This window comes from Urocampus carinirostris, chromosome 6, assembly GCF_059441175.1.
Source record: "Urocampus carinirostris isolate Australia breed hairy pipefish chromosome 6, RoL_Ucar_1.0, whole genome shotgun sequence".
NCBI lineage: Eukaryota > Metazoa > Chordata > Actinopteri > Syngnathiformes > Syngnathidae > Urocampus > Urocampus carinirostris.
The window spans coordinates 30,552,793-30,578,391 of record NC_142354.1 but is presented as its reverse complement, the minus strand read 5'-3'; the positions used below and the strand labels follow the sequence as shown (position 1 = coordinate 30,578,391).

Sequence of the window (25,599 nt, the reverse complement as noted above, 5' to 3'; positions counted from 1 at the left end):
TTTTTAAAATTCAGCTTTTTTTCAGAATTCATTTAGATTTTTCCTTATTATAAACAAGTATAAAGAAAAATCTTGTTTAAAAAAATTAAAAGAAAAATGCAGTAAATAAATCTAATATTTTCAAATATTTTTCTGAGTAAAATCATGTGACACTATCAGATATATTCCTTATTTTGAATACTCTCACTTTTCTCATTTTAATTTTTACCTTGAGAACTACCATAAATTCCGGACTATAGAGCGCACCTGATTATAAGCCGCACCCACCACATTTTAAGAGGAAAACCGATTTTGTACATACACAAGCCGCACCTGTTTATAAGCCGCATGCGCCCACATTTAAACATGTAACACAAACACAAAATGAACCCAAACCCGACTTCAAGTCCCGCGATTGAAACTAATTGTCCTTCATTAAAGTCCACAGTCCAAAAATCACAGCCGGCAAAATGAACGGAAAATGATACCGTTACTTAAGGTTTGATGCAGACCTGCAGAGTCGAGGTCCCGTTGAAAGTTATCCAAGGAAAAAAGTGTATATTTCCAAAGGTAAGGGTGGGAAAATATATCAGATGAACACATTTACTCACGCAACTCCTTTTTCTTTAACCAACTTTTTACCCCCTCTTCTTTCCTTGTCTGTCCCTCACCTTTAGCGGTCCCCACTTAAACTCGGCACCCCGTGTTTGTTCCGCCCCTCATTTTTCGTTCACTTGTGCAAAACATATCAGAATAAGTGTCTAAAATAAATACAAATAAATACATTAGAAAAATATACAGTTGCAAATACATATTATACATGGGTTACAAATATTTACAAAGAAAGACGGTACACCGAGAGAGTTTTTAAAGCTTTAATTATAATAATATAGCTTTGACAGGGCAGTTAATGGTAGCAACACTCGAGCGCCGCTAGCGGCCATTAGAAAAATTACATAAATTGGCCGCATCACTGAATAAGCCGCAGGGTTGAAAGTTAGGGAAAAAAGTAGCGGCTTATAGTCCGGAATTTACAGTATTTATAAGAAACATATCACATCTTCCCCTGCCATATCCAATCATTTTGCTCTTTTTAAATATCATTTTCTCATGCTACCAGAGAAAAACAAGTGAGAAATGTAATGACGTGAGACAAATATACATCAATCATGCATTTTGTTTTTGCAAAAGCAATGGCAAATTTATCTTTTAAAGCACTGTATTTCATATAAACAATCTAAGAGGTTTTATCAGGTAGTCCCTTTAATTAAAAAATAATGAGTCTGTATCATGTCCTTGATAATGAAGACAAACAAATCTTCCATAGACTTCAGCTTCAACTACATGCCCATAGAGAAAAATAAACATATCACAAATACAATTGTAGAAGAAAAAATAAAACAGAATCACATTAAGAGATTCAAATGTGATTTAGGACATCGGTAGCAATTCCCTGGGCCTGAGTATTCGGAATTGCCCTTTGGTTTTCACTGAGGCAGATTCGGAATGAAACATACAAATGTTGGCAATTGTTCGAAGTCAATTCAAACTCCAATTTGTCATCACTTCTCCCTAGCAACACCCCTGGGACTATGTCCTGAGAGACATTGCTCTGTCTAATTACTGTCTAAGCGTTTTTGCGGAAATCTGACACCACACAGGTGGAACTGACAGCACATACACGAGATACTACCAGTACAAGGAAATCAGAGTCTAATTAGACTAAAACGCAAAGTCACAGTTGTTTGCAAACAAACAAGGTTTAACAGTGTAAATGTGATTTTAAGCATCATGTTGAATTGAATTAGACTCCCAGAAAGTGAGATGGCGAGAAATTTGATAAGCTTGATCTGATACCACCCACTCTATGATCCCTTCGCAGGTTACAGTATGCGACCTTTCCAAACGTATCACTCATTTTCAGCACTCCCATTTAGACTTGATAACATTTCACAGGCTGAGTGGTGACGGGTGTAAAATGATGATGCGGGCTGATTATTTTGTGCTGATCCTGTGTAAAACTCAGCAGAGTCGCAGCGGCGAGCGGCCTAAAATACTTCTCCGGTTTCCCTTCCAGATATAAGAGATCAGAACATTGCACACTTGACCTTTGGGGGTAGAATCGTGCAGAAGAAAGTGCTGACAGAAGGAAAAGACTTTCGTCAAAGAACGTCCTTGTTGGTACGTTAAGTGTCCTACCACTGGAAAATACTTTGGAGAAAATATGTAATTTAAGAATTTTAGGGGGAGTGGGTGCATACGGTTGTTTATGTCACTTGGACATGAAAGTGAGGAAACGAAGAGTATGCACTACTTTTCATTGCACTATTGTTTCGATGCACTATTTTTATTGCAACCTCGGCCAGTCTCCCCAGGCCAGTCTTGCACAAACTTTTTCACTCATTTATCCTGATAGTCTTTGATCTTATTTTCTCTTTTTTACAGTCTTTATTACGTGTTTACCCTGAAGTCCCATGTCCAATCTCGTTGCAAACAAAGTTTATTATGTTGTTATCAATGACACTAAAAACAATTCAATTAAAAAAAATAAAGTAAGAACAGAAAGGATGACCGGAAATAGATACATTTGAAGAAAACACTTCATGGACAAACCTGGACCAAGAACTTTGAACTGGCTGGATGAAAAAGTAAAAATTGACAGCCAATAAAGCTAAATATAGATGGTATTGAAAATAAAACACTTAATAGAAAAACTTTGACAAATTAATTTAAGAAGCTGAATGCATAATTCAAAAGTAGGGATGCATGATAACAGTTTCTTCCTCCCTATATCAAACAAATTCTGCTTCTGGAGACAGACAGTGACACCAATAGCCAAAATCTTTTTTACACGGCACGCTTATATTTACAAGCAAAATCCAGTCCAATTTGGTCAAATTCAATCTGGTATGGCTCAGTTTTAGAAAGTATGATGCAATTATTATTGTTGTTTTTTTTTGTAGTTGATAAATGCGTGTGCGGAACAGGTCTGAAGTCATGAGATCGAACCTTCCTGTGTGGAGTTTGCATTTGTGGGTTTCCTCCGGGCACTCCGGTTTCCTCCCACATTCCAAAAATCATGCATGTCAGGTTGATTGGCAGGTCCAAATTATCCCTAGGTATGCATGAGCAAGTGTGTGCCCTGCGACTGGCTGGCAACCAGTTCAGGGTGTCCCCTGCCCACCTGCCCGAAGATAGCAAGGATGGGCTCCAGCACCTCCTGTGACCCTACTGAGGATAAGAGGTGCGGATTATAGATGGATGGATAAATGATAAATGTAAATCTACGGCTATGGATTGATGGCTTGGTTAAAAACAATGTCTCTTTGACTCTGATTTCAAACACAATAGCATCCATCTTCATAGCACTCCTGCTTGAAGTGACAGTGTTTAATAATTCTCCTATGGAGGTCATTGTAGATTAATATGGAGCTGTAGCATGTGCGTCTGATGAAGACACACCTGAATTATACCACTTTACAAAATTTGGAAGCCTACTTACATATTTTTAAGAGTAAAAATGTATTTCAGCTGTTGTTAATCCTTGCGAGCTACAACACAAGGTCGAGCAAGCTGTATTCACCTGGAGCGGCTGAGAAGAGAGAACAAATGGAGTTGGTCAGAGCAAGTGTAAGTGGTAAACCTTAGCAGCTGCTGGAAGATAGATAGATAGATAGATAGATAGATAGATAGATAGATAGATACTTTATTCATCCCCGAAGGGAAATTCACTTTTCCAGCAGCATCCCTGAGCTGAGAACAATCGAAAAATAACACGGGAGCTGCTGGAGTGGCTGCCATTCGTGACGGCGCCGGAGAAACGATTCAATTTGAATCATGTACAAACAAACAAACAATTGAATCATGTACAAACAAACAAAATATTTATGTTTCAATAAGTGGAGTGTTAATAAAATGGGGGGAAAATAATTTAAGCTACTATAAAGGTAAAAGATTGCAGGGGCAAGCGTTCTGACCCTGAATCACGGAAAAAAGCAAAGTCCGCTTGTATTACTTGACTGGACAACATGACTTGCAAGAGAGCTATCGAAGAAGATTGTCTTTCTTGCAGTTTAGGTAGATAGATAGATAGATAGATAGATAGATAGATAGATAGATAGATAGATAGATAGATAGATAGATAGATAGATAGATAGATAGATAGATAGATAGATAGATAGATAGATAGATAGATAGATAGATAGATAGATAGATAGATAGATAGATAGATAGATAGATAGATAGATAGATAGATAGATAGATAGATAGATAGATAGATAGATAGATAGATAGATAGATAGATAGATAGATAGATACTTTATTCATCCCCGCAGGGAAATTCACACTTCCAGCAGCATCCCTGCGCTGGAGAACAAAACAATAATAAAGCAAAAAGAATACAATACACAAATACCCAATGTGACATGTTAATACCCAATGTAGTGTGTTATATAGAGTATTTAGATAGTGCTACACAGAATACACACTGCAATAAAAATACGGTAATATGCAATGTGGGGGCTGTGGTTGAATGTGGGCCTTTACTCCGCCGGGTGGAGTTAAAGAGCCTCATGGCATGAGGAAGAAAAGATCTCCTCAGTCTGTCCGTGGTACAAGACTGTGACGACAGTCTGTCGCTGAAGCTGCTCTTCTGTCTGGATATAATGCTGTGTAGTGTTTAGCACGACGAAGCAGGCTCTATTCACACCGAGCAGTTAACAATAACAATAGCGGCTAGCGACGGGCCATAGCCTGCAGCTAGACGGCTAGCATGAGTCACTAGATAAGGAGACAGTTAAAAACTGTCTCAAAACACACTTATATTCTATAGTTTATGAATGACTTATATCATTAATGTAGACAATATCTATGTGTTGTTTGTTAATGCTACATCCATTGTTTTTATTTGGCGTTTATTTTTATTTTATATTATACTTCAATTATTTTATATTTTATTTTAATTGTATTCTTTGTTAATGCAACATCCATTGCAGCCTGGTCATCCTGGAAGGGGGATTACCTCATGTGTGGTCTCTTCTCAAGATGTTTTCATTTTCCTCATGCTGAGGTTTTAGAGTTTTTCCTTGCCTTCATATAGGTTTTAGATCAGGGGATGGTTTAATAATAGTCTGTAGTTTGCAATAATCTGTGGTCTGTGCAGCTCTTTAAGACTACTTGTGATTAAGGGCTACACAAATAAACATAAGTTGACTTTACTGGAAAAAAGTTTTGGATGCCTGAATCCAGTGACACAGTGACCATTAGGTGCAGGGGCTCTGCTGTTCAAGCTTAAGTAGAATTTAAGTACTAAAAGCACCACCGGGACAGCTACCTTAGAAAAATTGGCATTCAGGCTTCCGTAGTAGTAAGATGACTGCCGAGCAAGGCAGCTTCTTTAAAGTGGGTCTTTAAGATTGTCCATGGTTTTTTATTCAATTCCATAGGTTTTTATTTAAACGAATGAAGTATTTTTACACCACTAAGAGTCACAATATAATACACACAGGGGCTTTAACCAACTCTTACCCAGTTTTGTACTAAACTCAGTCCATACTATTAAATCTTTCATCAGCCTTTCATCAAGCAGCACCAAGATTTACTGCATTTCTGTAAGAGACATAGCCAGCTACTTTCAAACTTGCCGTTTACGGCGAATGGCTCGGAGCCCGCGTTACCAACAGCATCCAGCCAAAGATAAATAAAGAAAAAGCGTCCATCAGCTGCAAGTTGAGACCAGCTGTTGCTAGCGGCAATAGCGCAGGGAGTGACAGCTAGCTACAAGTTCCACGCAACCATAAGGCCGGAGGTGAAGAAGCAGCTGTGGGAGTGTCGAAGGAAGCATAAGGGATGAAAAGGGATCAGCCCGAGTGTTGGATGCGAGACCGCATGGTGTTTGGATGAGGCCTCAGGAAGTATCGTGTGGCACAGTCACATGACCGACTGTAGGATGAGGTGGTCTTTAGAAATAATGACAGATTCTATAAAGCAGGGACACAACAGCTCAGTATATTATAATATAAATATTACACTGTCTAAATGAATGAAGTGTAGTGCAACTGGTTATTCTTCTGTATTAATCCAGTAAAAATACAAAAATATTAATTCTTATTTTCATTTAAAGGAGTTGATGATGTCACTGTACGCCCTTACTTCACCTACAGCAGAACCTCTACTTGTGAAGGTCTCTACAAAAGTTTCAGGTTACAAAGTAAATATTGGGTAAATATTGCCTGTAGTTACAAAGGCGTTTCAAAATAGGAAGTCGAGAATACAGTACAGTACGCAGTATCACCCTGGAAAAGTGTTGACAAGTCAGGGTATCGCTACGTCTGCCTCGCCCATTTCCGATGGATTGTCAAAAGCCGGCAAAAGCAGACGTCATTGGATCAGTTTCTTAAGAAACGTAAATCAAAAAGGTAAATAAATATTTTTACTATTTAATTTGTTCTTTTTTTTTAATTATGTGCCTCTCAATTTATGTTTATTATGCAGTAATCTAATTTTGACATGTATTTGTTTCTGATGTTCTGATGCTCTCTTATTATTTATCAAAAAAATATCATACTGTAATTATGCTGGGCTTGAAAAAGATTAGCGCGTTTGCATTCAAAATGCGTATCTACTTACAAAGTTTACAGGTTACGAAGCTACTCCCAGAACGAATTAAATTTGTAAGTAAAAGTACCACTGTATAAATATTATGTTTTACTATATTTTTAGCTTGTTCTCTGATAAGAAAAAAAATCTCTAAAATGAACTGAATGATATGTCAGTTGAACACTATTATTATTATTAGTTTCTTTAATTTCGTAACAGAAAACATATGCGCGTTTGTGTTGTGGATAATTTTGCTTTGCTAAAGTATAGTTTTTTTATATTATCATAATTGAATGATACTTAAACAAGAAATGTTGATTTGTAAAGTTAAGAAATGTTGTAAAATGAGTCAAAAAATCTTTTTCAAAATAAGAAGTCCTCGTTCCACTGTCAAATGTTCTCATTATAAGTATTCTATTTTTTATTGACAAATATATTTCTTAATTTGAAAAAACAAAATTCTAAATGACAAGCAATATTTTCTTACTCCACACAGTGCACAGTGCAATGTATCTAATATTAAATACGGGTTATAAATTAAAACCGCACAACTGTAAATGTGTGTAAGATTCAAGATGTGTAATGTCAGTATGTAATAAGTAGCCAAAGTATGGCTAGCTGCCACCAAAAAATAGAAGCAAAGAGTAAGTCATATTTATTTGTTTAGCCCTTAATCACAAAAAGTCTCGAAGGGCTGCACAGACCACCATTACAACATCCCCTGATCTGAAACCTGCATTAGGCAGTAAAAAACTCAAAAACCCCAGGATGAGTACAATGAAGAAATGGAGGGGACCAAGTACTGAGAACGCCACAGGTAGTACTAAAAGGCTCAAGGGTCACATCACTGTATCTAACACAATGTCTTCTATCTGAGAAGTAGGATCTAGAGTAGACCATGAGAGGATAATTCCTGGGAGACCAATCCATTTGTTCAGCCGATCTAGTACAATATTGTGGTCCACAGTGTCAACGGCAGCACTGAGATCAGTCAAGTCAGTCAAAAAGTGTGTGTTTAACCAGGGGTCGGGAACCCATGGCTCGCAAGTCATGTATGGCTCTTTTCATGAGTAAATATTGCTCGTCGATAAAATTCTTCGTCTGCAAATTCCATCAAATTTCCTACAGTACGTCATAGAAGTGAGTACACCCCTCACATTTCTGCAGATAATTCATGATAATATTTAATAGAACATCACTGAAAAAAACATTTCTTTGACAGAATGAAATGTTGTCTCTGTAAAGCTTATATAGCAGTTTAACTTTATTTTTCCACAAAAAAACAAAAGAGAGTGCACCCGAAGGTGAAAATTCTTAACGTGTCAATATTTCGTGTGGCCATCATGATTTTGCAGAACCCTCTTAATCCTCCTGAACATCGATTTCACCAGAACGTCAGAGGTAGCCACTGTAAAGCTCTTCCACTGAGAACATGACAGAGCTGCGGGATATTGAAGATCTTGTGCTTCTCCACCTCCAGCTAGGCTAGAGGCTGCCACAAAGATGTTATATTTGGTTTAGACATCGAGACATGCTTGGCCAGTCATTCCCCTTTACCCTTAGACCCTCTAAAACAGGTGTGTTTGGGGGTCATTGTCATGCTGGCCTACTGCCCTGCGACCCAGTTTCTACTCTATAAATTCACAGTACATGCTTGAGTTCATTTTTCCCTTTATGTAATGCAATTCGCCAACTACAGTTGCACTTATCAGTCCCAAACCATGACATTCCCACCAGCATGCTTGACTGTAAGCTCGACCCAAAAATCTTTGTACTCCTCACCTAGTTGTTGCCACAGATGCTTCACACCTTTTGAGCAAAATAGATTATTATTTGTCTCGTCGGACCAGAGGATATTTCCCCAGTAAGCCATGGCCTTTGTTAACATATCTTCTGCAAACGTTTTGCGGGCTTTCTTGTCGACAGCCTTTAGAAGAGGCTTCTTTCTGAAGCGACAGCCATACAGACCAATTTGATGAAGTTTGCGGCGAATGGTCCGAGTACTTACAGGTCAACACCCCACCTTTTCAATCTCTGCAGCAATGCTGACAGCAGTCCTACGCTTATCTTTCTTAGATAGCATTCAGATGTGACGCTGTGCACGTTCACTCAGATTCTTTGGACGTCCAAAATGAGCTTTTTGTGAGTGCATCCTGATTTTTCTATAACACTGGAGGATCTTGGCCACTGTACTGCAGCTCAACTTGAGGGTGTTGGCAATCTTCTTGTAGCCTTAGCTAGCCTTATCTAGTGCCATAATTCTTTTTAAGGTCCACAGAGAGTTCCTTGCCATGGTGTGCCATATTGGGAGTTTCAGTGGCCAGTTTGACAGAGTGTGAGAGCTGTATTTCAAATGTAAAAATATGCTCCCTATTCACACCGAATACCTAGTTGGAGTAACAAGTCACATGGTATTTTGGAGGGAAAACGATGAGGATTGTTTTGTTTAGCAACTATTATTGCCAGGGGTTTAGCTATTGACAGCTATATTCTTAGTTTCTTTCAATGGAAAACACAAATTTACGCTGCTATGTGGGCTTTACACAGACTTGTGTGAAAGCCAGGTTACGCCAGTGTGACATACTGTTTCTAGTGTTTTAATTCTGGCAAGCTCAGCATTCTCTTGCCAAGGCCAAGTGTTTGGTCCAGTCTTAAAAGGCACGGTCTTACCTATAGCTAATGGTCAAGGTGTCATACCAACAGACACCGTTTTGGCTGTACATTGGTAAATTAATTTGGAAGCTCATAAAATTATGTATGTTCACGGTGAAACACTTTATGATAAAAACCCAAAACACACTGTAGTTACCCCAAACTGCTTGAAAAGCACACAAAACAATTTGGGCGGCAGTAGCTCAGGAGGTAGAGCGCTCGTCTTGGGATCAAGAGATCGCAGTTCTAATCCCGGCTCCTCCGTGTTACATGTCGAAGTGTCCTTGGGTAAGATACTGAACCCCTAATGCCCCCAATAAGCAGGTTTGCGCCTTGCATGGCTGCACGGCCGCTATTGGGAAATGTGAAGCATATTGTAAAGCGCTTTGGGAAGTCTTTATTGACATGAAAAGCACTATATAAATGCAGATCATTTCATTTGGTGAGTGGTAGGGGTGGGTGGAGCTATTCACACATGCCCAATGCATTGAAGGGAAATACATCTATGAACCTTTTGTTTGCAGTTTTTTGTGACATATTTACAAAATAACTTTGCTTGCACCTTGTTTTAAAACCATTTTTTCTGAAAATAATGAAAGGTCAAAATGAATCTCAATAATCTTAAGAGAAGTTTAAAGTGGTATATTTGTTAATGAGGTACGCTGGCTCTGGCATTATCATTCATTCATAAATCTTTTCAAATCATCTAACATCACACATTGAAATAAAATTACCTGAAAAAATTTGGTGGTTTTGCTAAATTTGGTCCTAAAATATACGGTATAGCTCTCTCAAAAATAAAGATATTTTGCTATTATGGCTCTATGAGTCAAAAGGGTTCCCAACCCCTGGACTAACCCAAACAAGAAGCAGCTGAGTTTTAAAATTGTAACGCTCCACCCAAACAAACCAAAGTATGTTACCTGATCTGCCGCTCCCATGTTTTGGATTGAAGACCCCCAAAACTGCTGTTGAAACCCATCGATTATAACATCGCCATGTGTTGGTAAGCATTTAAAGCCAAGTGATAATACAAAACAGACATCAGGCAACAAAAACATTTGGCATACGAGAGCATTCTCCATGCTGAACTGATAAAAGCATTGAATTAACCCCAAATGTCAGGCCATATGTATAAATCACCCAACTTCAAAAAAGCACCTTCTTTTAGTGCTGTTTTTCTTTTTTTCCGTCTTTGTAGTCATCATTTTGAACCTGTTTGTCATATTAGCCCAATTAGCATGCAGTAGCGTCACAAGTAAGATTTGCTCATGAGTCGTGGTACTCACATCGAGCTTGTGACTGACAGCTTGACTTTCAATAATTCATCCGGGCAGGGCCTCGTGAAGGTCAGGAGATCATCTGCAAGGGGCTGCGGAAAAGAGGAGGAACCTTCATCAAATATTCATTAACGGGCTGAACTGCCGATACGCTCTCAAAATACACTATCTCGGGTTCGTCAACGGGAGGAAAAGGAAAGCGTGGGGAATTATGCTAAATGGGGAAATCGATGGAATGCTTTTGTTTTCACGCAACAATCAAATACAGAACAATCAAATAATGCAAGGACCAATGCATACTTGTGAACCTCAGCCCCTTATTAATGATTGATATTCTGCTTTTTAAGCGATAATAAGCCTTAAAACACAACACACAACAAACTTATTACATCTATTCCGCAGGGTTCTGATGGACAAGTGTTTAATTGTTATCAGGTCATGATTTAATTTTATTAAAACATTTCTATTTCATTTGTTGTGCATATTCATTTGATTTTATGTTGGGTGTGATTGACCCTGAAAAAAATCTTGCTTGTAAAATTCAATATTTGTAAACCCCATATTTAAAAGACATGTGAAATCCAAACAACTGACGAACATATTTGCATGTCTCAAAAAAAAAAAAAAATCAAGATGCCTAGGAACAAATGGCCACTGAATTGTGTGGGTTTTTTTTTTTTTTGCACCATAGGTTTTCCAGATTGGAGGCCATGCTACAGTTAGACCCAATATTCAAGGCATCCATCCATCCATCCATCCATTCATTATCTGCACCGCTTATCCTCAATAGGGTCGCGGGGGTGCTGGAGCCCATCTCAGCAATAATTGGGCAGTGGGCAGAGGACGCCCTGAACTGGTTGCCAGCCAGTCGCAGGGCACACAGGGACAGACAATTCTTGCTCATTCACACCTAGGGACAATTTGGACCAGCCAATTGGACCTGGAATGCAAGTTTTTATAATGTGGGAGAAAACTGGAGTGCCTGAAGGAGACCCATGCAAGCATGGGAAGAACATGCAAGGCTGGTGGCTGGTTTTTATCCCATGACCTCAGAACTGTGCCGCGGACGCACTTACCATTTAGCCGCCGTGCCGACCTATATTCAAGGCATTCATTTAAAAATGGGAGCAATCATAAATAGTATCAATGTCCAATTCACCATACACTCACTTGATTAGCTACACATGCCCAAATACTCTTCAACACTTAATTTCTAAACAGCCAATCACATGGCGGCAACTCAATGCATTTAGGAATGTGGACATGGTTAAGACAATCTCCGGCAGTTCAAACCGAGCATCAGTGGGGGGAAGAAAGGTGATTTGAATGACTTTGAACATGGTTGTTAGTGCCAGAGGGGCTGGTCTGAGTATCTCACTAACTGCTGATAAAGAGAAAACGAGATAAAGAAATAAGACAAAGAGGGAGGGAAAGGGAGAGAGGGCAGGACAAAGAAAGAAAAAAAGAGAGAGAGAGAGAGAGAGAGCGTGAGAAATAAAAGATAAAGATGAAGAAAGAAAGAGAAAAGGAAAAAAGGTTGGAACAAAAGTGGTCAAAAGACACAGAGAGAGAAAGAGACAAAAGAGCAACAAAGGAAGAGAAAAAGAGAGACACAGGTAGTGAAAGAGACAGAGACAGAGTGGGAGAAAGGGGATGGAAAAGAAAGAGAGAGAGAAGGAGAGAGAGAGAGAGAGAGAGAGAGAGAGAGAGAGAGAGAGAGAGAGAGAGAGAGAGAGAGAGAAAGATAAACACAAGTACAGTGTCTTTGTGAGAGGCACCTGGCTTTGGCAATATTTGACATATTTCAACCTGCAGCTTGTTTTTCTCTTGCGCTTCTCTGAGTGTTGTCTCACGGGCCGGATTCAATCCCTTAACGGGTCTGATCTGGCCCGCGGGCCGCCTGTTTGACACCTGTGCTATAGAGCATCTCAGAACGCACAGTATTTGAGACTTTGAGGCAGATGGGCTACAGTGGCAGAAGACCACGCCGAGTGCCACTCCTTGCAGCTAAAAACAGGAAACTAAGCCCACAATTTGCACAAGCTCATAAAAATTGAGCAATGGAAAATTAGAAAAAATGTTGCCTGGTCTGATGAGTCTCGATTTCTGCTTCGGCATTCGGATGGTAGAGTCAGAATTTGGCTTTAACAACGTGAATGCATGGATCCATCCTGCCTTGTATCAACGGTTCAGGCTGGTGGTGGTCTAATGGTGTGGGGGATATTTTCATGGCACTCTTTGGGCTCCTTGGTACCAATTGAGCATCGTTGCAACGCCATAGCCTACCTGAATATTGTTGTTGCCCATGTCCATAATGCGCCATGTCATAAACAGGGCTGGGTAGGGTTACTTTAACTTACTTTAATTACTTTCAATTACTTTTGGATTACTCCAATACCAATTATGCTAATAAAAGACAAAATAAACTAAGTATGAATACAATTATGACTCACAATATGTGGTAAGCTTTATTTCCTGGCTTTGATCTCTTTGATCTCCGGCATACAACATAAAATGCGACAGAAACAAAATGAAAATAAATCCAAACAGCTTGCCAACATCATTTTTGCCGTTCCATGTATTCCGTTACTCCCCAAGCCTGCACAAAATTTAGTAATTTTATTCATATTTCGTTTCTTTTGTCTTTAGCATATTTGGTATTGGAGTAATCCAAAAGTTATTTAAAGTAATCAAGTTAAAGTAACCCTACCCAACCCTGGTCATAGAGCTGGAATCATCTCAGACTGGTTTCTTGAACATGACGATGAGTTCACTGTACTCAAATGGCCTCCCAGATCTCAATCCAATAGAGCATCTTTGGGTGGTTGAACGAGAGATTCGCATTATGGATGTGCAGCTGACAAATCTGCGCCAACTGTGTGATGCCATCATGTCAATATAGACCATACTCTCTGAGGAATGCTTCCAGCACCTAGCTTAATCAATGCCACGAAGAATTGAGGCAGTTCTGAAGCCAAAATGGGGTCCAAACTGCTACTAGCACGGTGTACCTACTAAAGTGGCTGGTGAGTGTATGTGACCAGTATCATGTCTTGAAACAGCCTCTGTTGTGTTCACACTTTGACTTTGGAGTTGTTAAATTGACAAATGAGATAGATGTCTACTTGGCCAAATGTTCTGATGAAACTTTACAGGAGGGTCCCTTTATACAACCCGCCAAGCAGCTGGAGAGACTTTGCAAAGATCTAAGACTAGTCCACACACACTCAAAGTGCAAATACAAACTTAATCAGCAAAATATGACCCTCTCCTTACTTGAAGGGGCGGCAGTAGCTCAGGACGTAGAGCGCTCGTCTTGGGATCAAGCGATCCCAGTTTGAATCCCGGCTCGTCCGTGTTACATGTCGAAGTGTCCTTGGGTAAGACACTGAACCCCTAATACCCCTAATAAGCAGGTTAGCGTCTTACATGGCTGCAATACAAGGCCGCTATTGGAAAAATGTGGAGCACATTGTAAATCGCTTTGGGAAGTCATTGACTTGAAAAGCGCTATATAAATGCAGATCATTTCATTTCATTTCATTTCATGAGGGGCATTGTTTTCCTGGGAATTAGTAACCCAAAACGTGAGCACTTCGATGCATCTGCATTAGCTTGATAAGAGCAGTGACACCCCTTACGACATCCCTACAGGACAACATTTTCACGTTATGATGTGTAGAGTTCATTCAGGTGCTTGGAATCTTTTGAAAATGCTTACATTTTAATGTTGTGTCTGAAAAGTGCCTGAATTTTGGGTGAAGTGGTCCTGAAAGCTTGAAATCGTTGCCACGTTTCTCAGCAGTCTGACCCGATAGACCTGGCATCAAATGAAGAAAAATAAAACGTGTCTGCTTAAATGAAGACGAAAAAGAAGAGTTCATTCCAAAAAACGCATGTACTTGCACACGCATCATAAATGATCTGAATGAGACTGCTGTGACACAAGCCAGGAAAAAGAGGCTGAGAGTAACAAATTTTGTTCACCTTTAAAGTTTAGAAGAATTTACTTTCCTTGCCTTGCACCCACCTTAAATACATTGTTAGTGTTGGCGGGATCAATGATAATAATGATAACGACACTCACTCTTTAATTATTATTATTAAAACTATAATAATGTATAATTTATTCTTTGAATTGAACTGGAGAAATTGGAAAATTAACTTTGAAAGTCCTTAAAAAGTGCTTGAATTTGGCCTTGAAAGAATTGTACAAACCCTGCATGTGGAATATGATATAAATTCGTAAGTGCGTATTACATGCCTTATATGTCTCTAAAATGCCTGGCTTCTATTTGTCAATGTCATATAAGTTACGGGTCAATTATCAGTTTGTGGCTTTGCATCATGAAGATGCCGATATGCTATTGGTGGAATTCCTTCCCATTATGCCCATTCTTTTAGTTCGGTTATGAATCTTGTGTGCTTTGTAAATCCTTTGCAAAATAGTGCGACAAAATGCTGTATTTTCAGAACTTCATTTATTAGCCAGTGATGCTAAAGAGAGAATCCCAAACTTCATGGAAATGAATTTTGGGCGATCGGACAGGGATTTAGAAGAAAGACTTAGGTTGATGATTTTAAATTGACAAATGGGGGAATATTGTGGAAAAAAACGGTCAACTTTTTATAAACTTTTAAGGAGAACATCTGCAAAAAATGTCTCACTGTAAAAATGCTCATAAAATGATTGTGTAACTGATGAAGGTTAACACGCCCTGATTGTCTGAATATGGTGACTTGCACAGATTGGAATGTTCTCGTGACAAAACAGTCATACAACTAGCTCTTGTATATATTGGCCTACGACCAATAAATGACATCTTGGGTCACGTCACAGCAGTGGTGGGCCTTCTGTTGGCCTGAAAACTATATAAATCATGTAATATCATTATATTTTGTCACAGAATATTTATTAAATAAATTTAAATTGTCTATCAGCTGCATTACATGGCTTTCCCCCCTGGTTGCGCTACGTCCAGATATGTACTTTTTCTTTTAAGCATTCAACCAATCATATTTCAGCCATTTACTACTTGTTGCCTGGGTCCATAATCTGCCCGGAGGACTTCTGAATAATGTTCCCTCTAATTTTCCACGGGTCTTAGCGTTCACGCAAAGTCGGTGAGCAACGCTTGAAACAACAGTGAGCAACCATAATCCCAAGTGTGACAAGATAATTCATTATCAAACATGTCCAAAACTTGACATCAAGTTACATTTTGCTGAGTTTCCGGCAATGTAAAATGATTTTTCTCTTTTGAATGAATTGACTCGTGTACTATTGCAAAGGTTGTACGGCCTACAAACATCGTTTGTTCTTACAATTCTTTCACAAGATATCCATTTCTTTTTATTTCCTGATATATTTTGTCGCATAATATTAACATTTTGGGGGGCTTATTTAGTCGGTTGTAAGACACAGAACTGTACTTAATCACATTTTTTAGTGGAAGTACAATGTTGGCAACAAGATTCACTTGATATAATTGGAAATTATTTGAATGCAACTCAAACTTTTTCTTCTTTTTTACGTGTTTTTTTTCTACTTTTTTAAAATTCCTTTAAAAAAATCTCATTGTGTTTATTTTTTTCGAGCTTTACTTTTTTCTTTTTGTTCTCTATTTCCCTTTTTCCTACATTTCTTTCTTTTCTTTTTTTCTGGCTTTTTTCTAAATTTTTCCTTCTTTTTTTGTCTTCCTTTTGTTTTTGTTTTTCTCAGCTTTTCACTACTTTCTCATTTTGGTATTTTTTTCTTTTTTGTTCTATTCCCCCATTCCTTTAAGTCATTTTGCGCATAATTTTACATAATATTTGGTCATGTTGGGATTAAAGAAGCAAAAACAACCTGAAAAGCCGTTTAGGACCCGAAAGAGCCGGTTCCTTTTAGTGAGGAAAAAAGCGCCTGGGAGAGAACTGGCTCTTTGTTAGTGTCATTCACTTCCAAGAGCTGGTTCGTTCGCAAAGGCCTAAGTGTGAAATGCATGGCCCGCCCACTGTGTCACACCACCAAAAGAAAATAAATTAAATTTTTCCTTTACATATTTATTCAAACATAACAATATTCAATCATATACAAATATATTGCATTAAGCTAATAAATGGTAGTCATTTTAATGTTTTAATCTATGGTACGGGGCAGCACGGCGGCGGAGTGGTTAGCGCCTCTGCAGCGGCACAGTTCTGAGGTCATGGGATCGAATCCTTCTGTGCGGAGTTTGCATTTTCCCCCCGTGCTTGCGTGGGTTTCCTCCAAGCACTTCGGTTTTCCTCCTTCCATTCCAAAACATGCACGTCAGATTCATTGGCCGGTCCAAATTGTCCCTAGGTGTGAATGAGCGAGTGACTTGTCTGTCTCTGTGTGCCCTGGGACTGGCTGGCAACCAGTTCAGGGTGTCCCCTGCCCACTGCCTGAAGACAGCTGGGATGGGCTCCAGCATCCCCGCGACCCTACTGAGGATAAGCGGTGCAGATAATGAATGGATGGGTGGATATCTCTGGTATTGAGGGTTAGCTATCTACCACAGGTTTCCATCCCCAGCCATACAGTGATTTCCTCTTAAAACCTTCACCTTGGAATGGATTCATGTCATATCCCGGGGGTCTACTGTACTTGGTATCCTGCAAAATATTTGTTCGTACAACAAAGTCTGTGAGTGGATCTGCCGTACTTTGATGTAGGCTGGAAAGCAGATGGGTTATTACTTTTGAAGGAAAGTCCGTCCCCTTCGGAGGGAACCACCATAGACATATCCATCTGCAAAAATGTCCCAACTTCTATCTGGGAGACACCCAACGAAATCTGTTCAGAAGAGGACACGTAATCATGAAGGCTTAACAGCCTTTCTTTTGTGTCATCAACTGAACTAATCCACTGTGGAATAACGCTTTGTTGTTTTTATGTGTTCCCAGAACAAAACTACTGGGAGGAATGACCAATGAGCTGCTTTGCCAGTCGATTTCTTACCAGGGAGGAAATTCAGCACCTGTTCTCTTTAACCACTCACAAATCTTGTGCAGCAATTTTTGACACCCATCAAAAAATGGAATAAAAATAAAAATAAAAAAGAATTAATGCCATGTGTAGAGATGATAAAAGCTATGTTGCGAGCGATTTTTGTAAGCAGTTTTTGTTGCGCAATATTTAAACAAAGGAAAGATGTGCATCACAATGGTTGGACTCGAAACAATTGTAACAACTCCTGGAACAGATTTTTGGAAGACGAAGACTGGTAAATGCATCTGCCATTTCAGATAAAGTTGCTCATTTTAAGTACTGATTTCTTTATTGCTGGATTTTTTTGAAAGTACTCTAAGAAGTAAAACACAATTTTAAAAAGTCAGAAATAACAGTCACTTTTACTTCGAAACACTTAAACACTGAAAAAAATGTTTTAAATATGATCAAATGGAAAAATAACACTTTTTCTTTTCTTTCTTTCTTTCTTTCTTTCTTGCTTCTATTCTTGCTCTCTCTCTTTTTTTACCATTCTTTATTTTTCTTTCCATCTTTCTAACTCGTTCTGGTTCTTTCTTAGCTCAGGAGGTAGAGCGATCGTTTTAGGATTAAGGGATCCCAGTTCGAATCCCGGCTTGTCCGTGTTACATGTCGAAGTGTCCTTGGGTAAGACACTGAACCCTCCAATACCCCCAATAAGTAGGTTGGCGCCTTACATGGCTGCACAGATCACGGCCGCTATTGGGAAATGTGAAGCACAATGTAAAGCGCTTTGGGAAGTCATTGACTTGAAAAGCGCTATATAAATGCAGATCATTTCATTTCATTCTTTCTTTCATTTATTTTTCTTTCCCCTTCTTTCTCTCTTTCTCTCCTCTATTTCAATTGCTTTTTCTTTCTTGCTTGTGTTCTTTCTTTCTATATACATTTTTCTCTCCCTCTCTTTCACTCTTTTTCTCTTTCTTTCTACCATTCTCTCTTTCTGTATTTCCTCCTCTCTTTCTTTCTTTCTGTATTTCTTCTTCTCTTTTTCTCTGTCACTCTATTTTTCTCTCCTTTTTCTCTATATCACTCCATCTTTCTTTCTCGCTGTATTGCTCTCTTTACAACTATCTTTTTTTTATCTCACTGTTTTCTTTCTTTCTCTCTTTCACTTCCCTTCTTTCTTTTTATTTCCACCTTATCTTATTGTATCTCAACTTACTTCTAATCTAAAACTTGATGAATGATACTTAAAACAAGTAAAATTATCTGCTATTGTATTTTTAGTGAATTTGTAAAAAAATACAATGTCGACTACCCACCATATCAGACAATGTTGTTGAGTTCAAATATTCTTCTTTTGATATATTTTATTTACAAAGCAAGGTAAAAATATTTAGTGAAATAACAAAAATAATAAACAAAATGAGCAACATTAGCTGCAGTGAGCAAGATTTTTTGATTGGTTAGACCTTTGCATCGTTACCCCAAAAAATAGTTTATTATCTGATGATAACTTGAAGAATGAGACCTGACAAATGGCCGAGCTGTCTGAGGATGTGCGGAATATGTGAGCAGTTGGAGCCACAGGTGTTAAACAGCTAAGCGCTTTAGCTGCCCGGGCGGCAAGGAAAAATGTTATTGAACCAAGAAGGCTTCTCGTAAAAGGTCAAAGGACACGAGGGGGAAGCAATGGAAGCCATTTGTTTGCCTGTCGTGGCTCAACAGGTGAGCGCCGGCTCAAAACATCTTTACCCGACAAGAAGAAGAAAAAAAAAGACCACCAAAGTCACTCACTCACCGCGTAAGCGTCACAACAAGCTGCTGTTCACACTGCAGTGTTTGTTTTGTAGCTTTTTTCCTGCTTGGCAAAAAGAAAAAAAAAAGGTTACAACAGTGAAGAAAAGAAAAAGAAGATCTCTGTGTTTGTTTTTGTTTGAATGTCACAAGGTCCGAGTCTTCCCCCACACAAACTCACCCCTCCATCACTTGTCTCTTCCAGAGCTGCACCTGTGAAGAAACGTTCCACCACTGGTAGCATTGTTTTCAACACCCCGAGGCCCGGTCCGGAAAAGATTGGCGTCTTCAACAAGTTTCTGCACATGTTCCTCCTCAATTTCAAATTTTTTATCTATTGTATGCTTCCTTAAAAGGACAATGTGAAGCGTATTTTCCGACTATAAGTCTCTCCGGAGTGTAAGTCGCACAAGCCAAAAAATGCACAATTAAGAATGAAAAAAACCTGTATAAGTTACACTCGGAGTGTATTACTCATTTTCGGAGGAATTTTATTAGATAAAACCCAACTCCAATTACATAAATATCATCTTGAAAAGCAATTGATAATTAAAAATAAAATAGAGAACACGGTATTCTAAGGTTACATGTATGTGCATATCTCGGACACGCTCATATTTGTCAGATAGATAGATAGATAGATAGATAGATAGATAGATAGATAGATAGATAGATAGATAGATAGATAGATAGATAGATAGATAGATAGATAGATAGATAGATAGATAGATAGATAGATACTTTATTCATCCCCGCAGGGAAATTCACATTTCCAGCAGCATCCCTGAGCTGAGAACAATACAATAATAAAGCAAAAAGAATACCATTTACAAATACCCAATGTGACATGATAATGCTGTGTAGTGGCTGTGTCAGTAACATTGTAACATATTCAGCATTATTTAGATAAAGAACATTCATCCATTATCTGAACCGCTTATCCTCAGTAGGGACGCGGGGGTGCTGGAGCCCATCCCAGCTATCTTCGGGCAGTAAGCAGGGGGACACCCTGAACTTTTTGCCAGCCAGTCGCAGGGCACATTGAGACAGACAACTCACTCGCTCATTCACACCTAGGGCCAATTTGGACCAGCCATTTAACCTGATATGCATGTGAGAAAACCCACGCAGGCACGGGGAGAACATGCAAACTCTGCACAGGAAGGCTGGTAGCTGGATCTGATCCCATTACCTCAGAAGTGTAGGGCAAAGGTGAGTGTTTGTGGACGCGGCAGACAATAGTGGGTATATATTCTTCCCACCCTTACCTTTGGAAATATACACTTTTTTCCTTGGATTACTTTCAACGGGACCCGGACTCTGCAGGTCTGCATCAAACCTTAAGTACCGGTATTATTTTCCGTTCATTTTGCCGGCTGTAATTTTTGGACTGTGTACTTTTATGAAGGACATTCAGTTTCAGTCGCGGGACTTAGTTGGGTTTGGGTTAATTTTGTGTTTGTGTTACATTTTTTTAATGTGGGCGCATGCAGCTTATATACAGGAATTACAAAATCGGTTTTCCTCTTAAAATGAGGTGGGTGCGGCTTATAATCAGGTGCGCTCTATAGTCCGGAATTTACGGTAGTATTATACTCCCAGTGCAACTTGTACAAATTTTTTCCTTCTTAATTGTTCATTTTTTGGCTGGTGCACAACCCCTGGTCTACAGGGTAGGTCTCAAGGTTTGGCGTCATCGCCACATTTTTTTAAACCAATGTAGCCCGAGACTCCAAATAGTTGCCCACCCCTGACCTAAAACCATAATCGTTTGTTACATGGTTCTTCATAATCCAAATACCGGTTATAGTCTAATTTCAATCATGCATGTAAGCATACCAGTTGACAGAAAACCCCATTAGCACCCATCATGACAGATTGAGATGACGTGGAAGGAAACTTGTTTAACACATTTATCCCATTTCTGACTCACAAACTTTCCGCTGAGTGTTGATAGCGGCCTTGAGGCTTTGCAGATTGATGGAAATTAGGCAAGTGACAAGCATAAGTATGACGTTGAAAAAATGAGAGGGCACCTGTACATGAAGAAAAGGACTGAAAAATAGCAAAGGTGAAGAACTTATGATTTTTGTTATAACCACACCCGAAGATTTTAGATAAGGGACTAAGTTGTATCATATTCAGGGCCGTAGTCCCACAAACGCACATAAGGTGCACTGCGTAGGGCATCGAGTGTCCAGGAGGGCACCAAAAGAAATCAAGGTTGTGAAAAAAAAGTGTAAAGTGTTAAAATGGTTAAACGATACAAAAGCAGAAAAAACTAAATTTTTTAAGAAAAGGGGTGTATCTGATTTGTGCCCCGGCTTATCTCCAGTCTCATAGTTCTCCCTTCCCAGAGGTATGTTCGATTATGCCTCATTCGCAATTTGGTGAAAACCTGTGTGAACATGGCCTCAAAACAGCAACAAGAGTCTAGAGGGGAGAAAAAAAGAAGAAACTTGTTTTCAAAAACTGCTCTGAACATTGACAAATGTAAGATCACCCAACGTGACTCAGTTAAAAATTTAGGTGTCATATTTGACCCCGATCTGTCCTTTCAAACACTCGTGAAGAATATTACTAGAACAGCTTTCTTCCATCTTCGCAACATTGCTAAAATTCGTCCTATGCTGTCTCCGTCAGATGCAGAGATTATAATTCAGGCGTTTGTTACTTCCCGTCTCGATTACTGTAAGGCACTACTCTCTGGTCTCCCAAAGTCCAAATTCAAGAGCCTTCAGCTGGTACAAAATGCTGCAGCGAGGCTTTTAACTAAGACAAGAAATTTTGATCTCCTTACCACGATTTTAGCTAACCTGCATTGGCTCCCTGTCAGTTAAGATGTGATTTTAAGGTTCTGTTGGTATTATACAAAATCACACATGGACTTGCCCCCTCATATCTTTCAGGTTTAATTTTCCCCTATCTTCCGGTCCAAAGCCTTTGCTCTGAAAACGCTGGTCTACTGTGATCCCAAGAGCCAAGAAGAGATCCGCAGGTTTGAGCCCCGGTGCTGTGGAATGCTCTTCCCTCTGAGATTCGATCTGCAACCTCAGTGGAAATGTTTAAATTTAAGCTTAAAACACACTTCTATTCTATAGCATATGAATAACCTATATTTTATGTTGATAATATGTGTATCATTTGCCCTTATGTAGGTTAATAGTCTGTAATAATAGTTTGCAATAGTCTTTGATCCGTGTTGCCCTTTGAGACTCTTTGTGATTAAGGGCTATACAAATAAACATGACTTGACTTGACTTGAAACGAGATGAAGCTCATGAAGCGCTTGCCGGTAGTCAATGTTAAAATAAAATAGCTCATTATTGTACCGGATTTCCACACCCATTTGGCGCACTGTTTTAAAGGGCATACTCTCCTTGGTTCAAAAAATTAGATGCGAGTAAGAAAAAAACTAAACTGTTATCATTGGTGACGCAGTGATGTTTGGTAACTAGTGGCATTATGACGTTGAGGGATGGGTATTACGAAGATTAGTGTAGAAAATATGTGATTATTGTAATTATTATTATTATTGATATCTGACCTTATGTAATAAGTATATCCGTGAGATTTTGCTATATTAGACACAAAAGGAGAAGAGGATTTGTAAAATGTATTTAATAGGGAAGATAAAGGGGTAGGGAAAATAAGCATCTGCTTCTGACTACCCCTTTTCGAACATGTTATATAACATTATTTTGTTGTTGACTCATTGTTTTTGTCCTGTTTTTTTTTTTAATGTTCGAAATAAAGTTTTCATTCATTGATTTTCATTCAATCTCTTAGAGGCGCCAAATAACACACACTGTCTGTTTAAAAAGAAAAAAAAATCAGGTGGCAAAATTATTTCCTAAGTCAGTGATTTTCTATGTTGAGCTAAGGCACAACATTTTCTTTTGAAAATCTTGGGAAACACTGTCTCTCAAAAATTTTAAAATGCATTCCCGGAACCAGTTTCACTTTTTTTTTTAAACTCTGCATTGTTATGTTGCAAAAATTGACATTTTTGCGATAAGGTAATACAGATCATTCATTTCCATTAATTATGTTGCTGTAAATTAGTATTGCACGATAATTTTAATCTGTTTTTCAAGAGCTATTTTCATCTTGTTTATTCTAGACCAATAACATAAGTAATTCTTAATATGAGCAACAATGCTCTGCTGGTTCTTATGTATTTATTATACCGTAAATAAAATGACAAAATAATAATTAAAATCAGAAAAATTATGTGAACTATTTTTAATTTATTTGATTTATTGTATAAAAAGTTCAAAATTTAGTAGACACTGAAAATGTCTGCACAATTTCTGTTCAGCATTCTGGAAATAGATACAGAAGCCTCTGCTCCCGCACTACCAGGCTTACCAACAGCTTCACACACCAGGCAGTGAGACTATTTAACTCTCTCCATACCTGGTAAGAAGAAATAAACACTCATGACTGCATATAAACTTGCACACACCTGCTGCTTGTGTTATTATTTGACCTATTTTACTTTTTATATTTCACATTTCACTTATAATATTGCTACGACTGCTGCTGCCCTGAACACTTTATTGTATGTTGTGTCTTATGTCCTGTATATCACTTGTATTACTTGAGTATTAGCCTTCAGCTCACTTGCACTTATATTTAGTATAATCTTCTGTTCTCGTGCATCTGCACTTATTTGTCGTCAGTGTTTGCCAGGGGAGAGTGTGAAACATATTTTGATTCTTTGTACTGTATATCAACTACATCTGAAGAAATGAACCAATAAAATTGACTTTGACTTAAAAAAAAATGTAGAAACGACGTCAATGGATTTTGAACTTGCAAGGAGAACAGTGGAAAGCACACAACCTCAAATAAGAAATGAAATGAAATGATCTGAAATGATCTGCATTTATATAGCGCTTTTCAAGTCACTGACTTCCCAAAGCGCTTTACATTGTGCTTCACATTTCCCAATAGCGGCTGTGATTTGTGCAGCCATGTAAGGCGCTAACCTGCTTATTGGGGGTATAGGGGGTTCAGTGTCTTACCCAAGGACACTTCGACATGTAACACGGAAAAGCCGGGATTCGAACTGGGATCTCTTGATCCTAAGACGATCGCTCTGCCTCCTGAGCTACTGCCGCCACCAAAGAAATTCCAACCAGTTCTAAAAGTCCTTCCCAGTTTCCTTTCTTTTAATAAAATCAACTAGATTACAAAAGCAGATCCACTCTAAAGGCTGAGGATATCAAATAACAGCACCATGATTGGCGGGCAGTGACAAAAATGTAATCAGTGGGTAAAAGTCAAAACAATGAACAACAGTGAGGTATTGTCGTCAAAATAACAAACTTTCATCCAATACCAATATTAAAAACATAATAAAGTTAACACTGATTTTTATTTTTTTATTTTTTGCAGCGCAATTTTAAACAGCTTCATCAAACAAACTATTTTGTTGATGAATTCTCCTGTACTACCTCGTGAGTGGAAAATTAATGTACCGTATAACGAGAAAAAAATGAAAATGTACTGCCACGTACCTATAAGGATGATTGTTAGTTACTCGGCCGATCACCGGAAGAAAGCAAAGAAAGCGGCACACTAAACAAGGTCTCACGGCACCTTTGTGTACCTGGCACACGAGTTAAAAAACATTGCTCTTGGTAACAGGTTGATCGTATGAGGGCTTTCCAAATAACTTATCCCCAGCGCAAATCAAATGTTTCTGCTCTGACGAACTGCTATTTTGTATTTCCACATTCCGCCCGGCTGTAACCTCGTCTTTCATTACAATAGTTTAAAAGTCGGGTGTTGAAAGAAATACCTGAACACTTGATACGGAGAGTTCTTGACGGGGTTAACGTATTATTTGGAAAATGTGGATTTTTTTTGGGGGGGGATTTGTGATACCGTATTACATTACACGGATAATGACTTTGGAGAGCTTGTATGATTTGCCTTTGTAAAAGAGCTTAAACGTATGTATAACAGGATTTTGTCTACTTAGCGCGGACTGCAATAAGGAAAGAAATCCGTGCGGTATAATCTTCTCCGGGGCAATTAGATTTAGGACAAAAAGTTGGCAAAGTCGTATGACTCCAGCTCGATGCCTCATATTTCTGTCATCGAAATGTTGATTTGTCATTTTAACCTGTCGCGTTTCAGTCAACGGAAAAGGAAATGCCATACAGATTAGTCCTGTTGCAAACTAGCACTCGTCTTCAGAGTTTAGCACAGGCCAAGAACCTGCCATCTACCGTTGCTCTTGAATATGTTACTTCGCTAAATAGACCGACACAACTTCATGAGTGTCGCCGTCAAAGAAAATAATTCTGTACAATTTGCACTAGCAAAACGTAACTAGCTTTT

The 25,599-nt window shown here is 38.7% G+C and overlaps 1 long non-coding RNA gene across 2 annotated transcripts; it reads right to left on the bottom strand.

Annotated features, from left to right (window-relative positions):
* Nucleotides 1-10,515: 10,515 nt before the first annotated feature.
* Nucleotides 10,516-24,899, bottom strand: LOC148364549 (uncharacterized). 2 transcript variants are annotated; one of them, XR_015850639.1, is made up of 5 exons: nucleotides 24,771-24,899; nucleotides 19,427-19,458; nucleotides 19,250-19,309; nucleotides 14,230-14,328; nucleotides 10,516-10,600 (listed from the first exon to the last, which is right to left on the bottom strand). It is a non-coding gene; the product is annotated as an uncharacterized LOC148364549 (long non-coding RNA). The 2 variants fall into 2 exon arrangements; XR_015850638.1 differs by lacking the exon at nucleotides 14,230-14,328.
* Nucleotides 24,900-25,599: the final 700 nt, after the last annotated feature.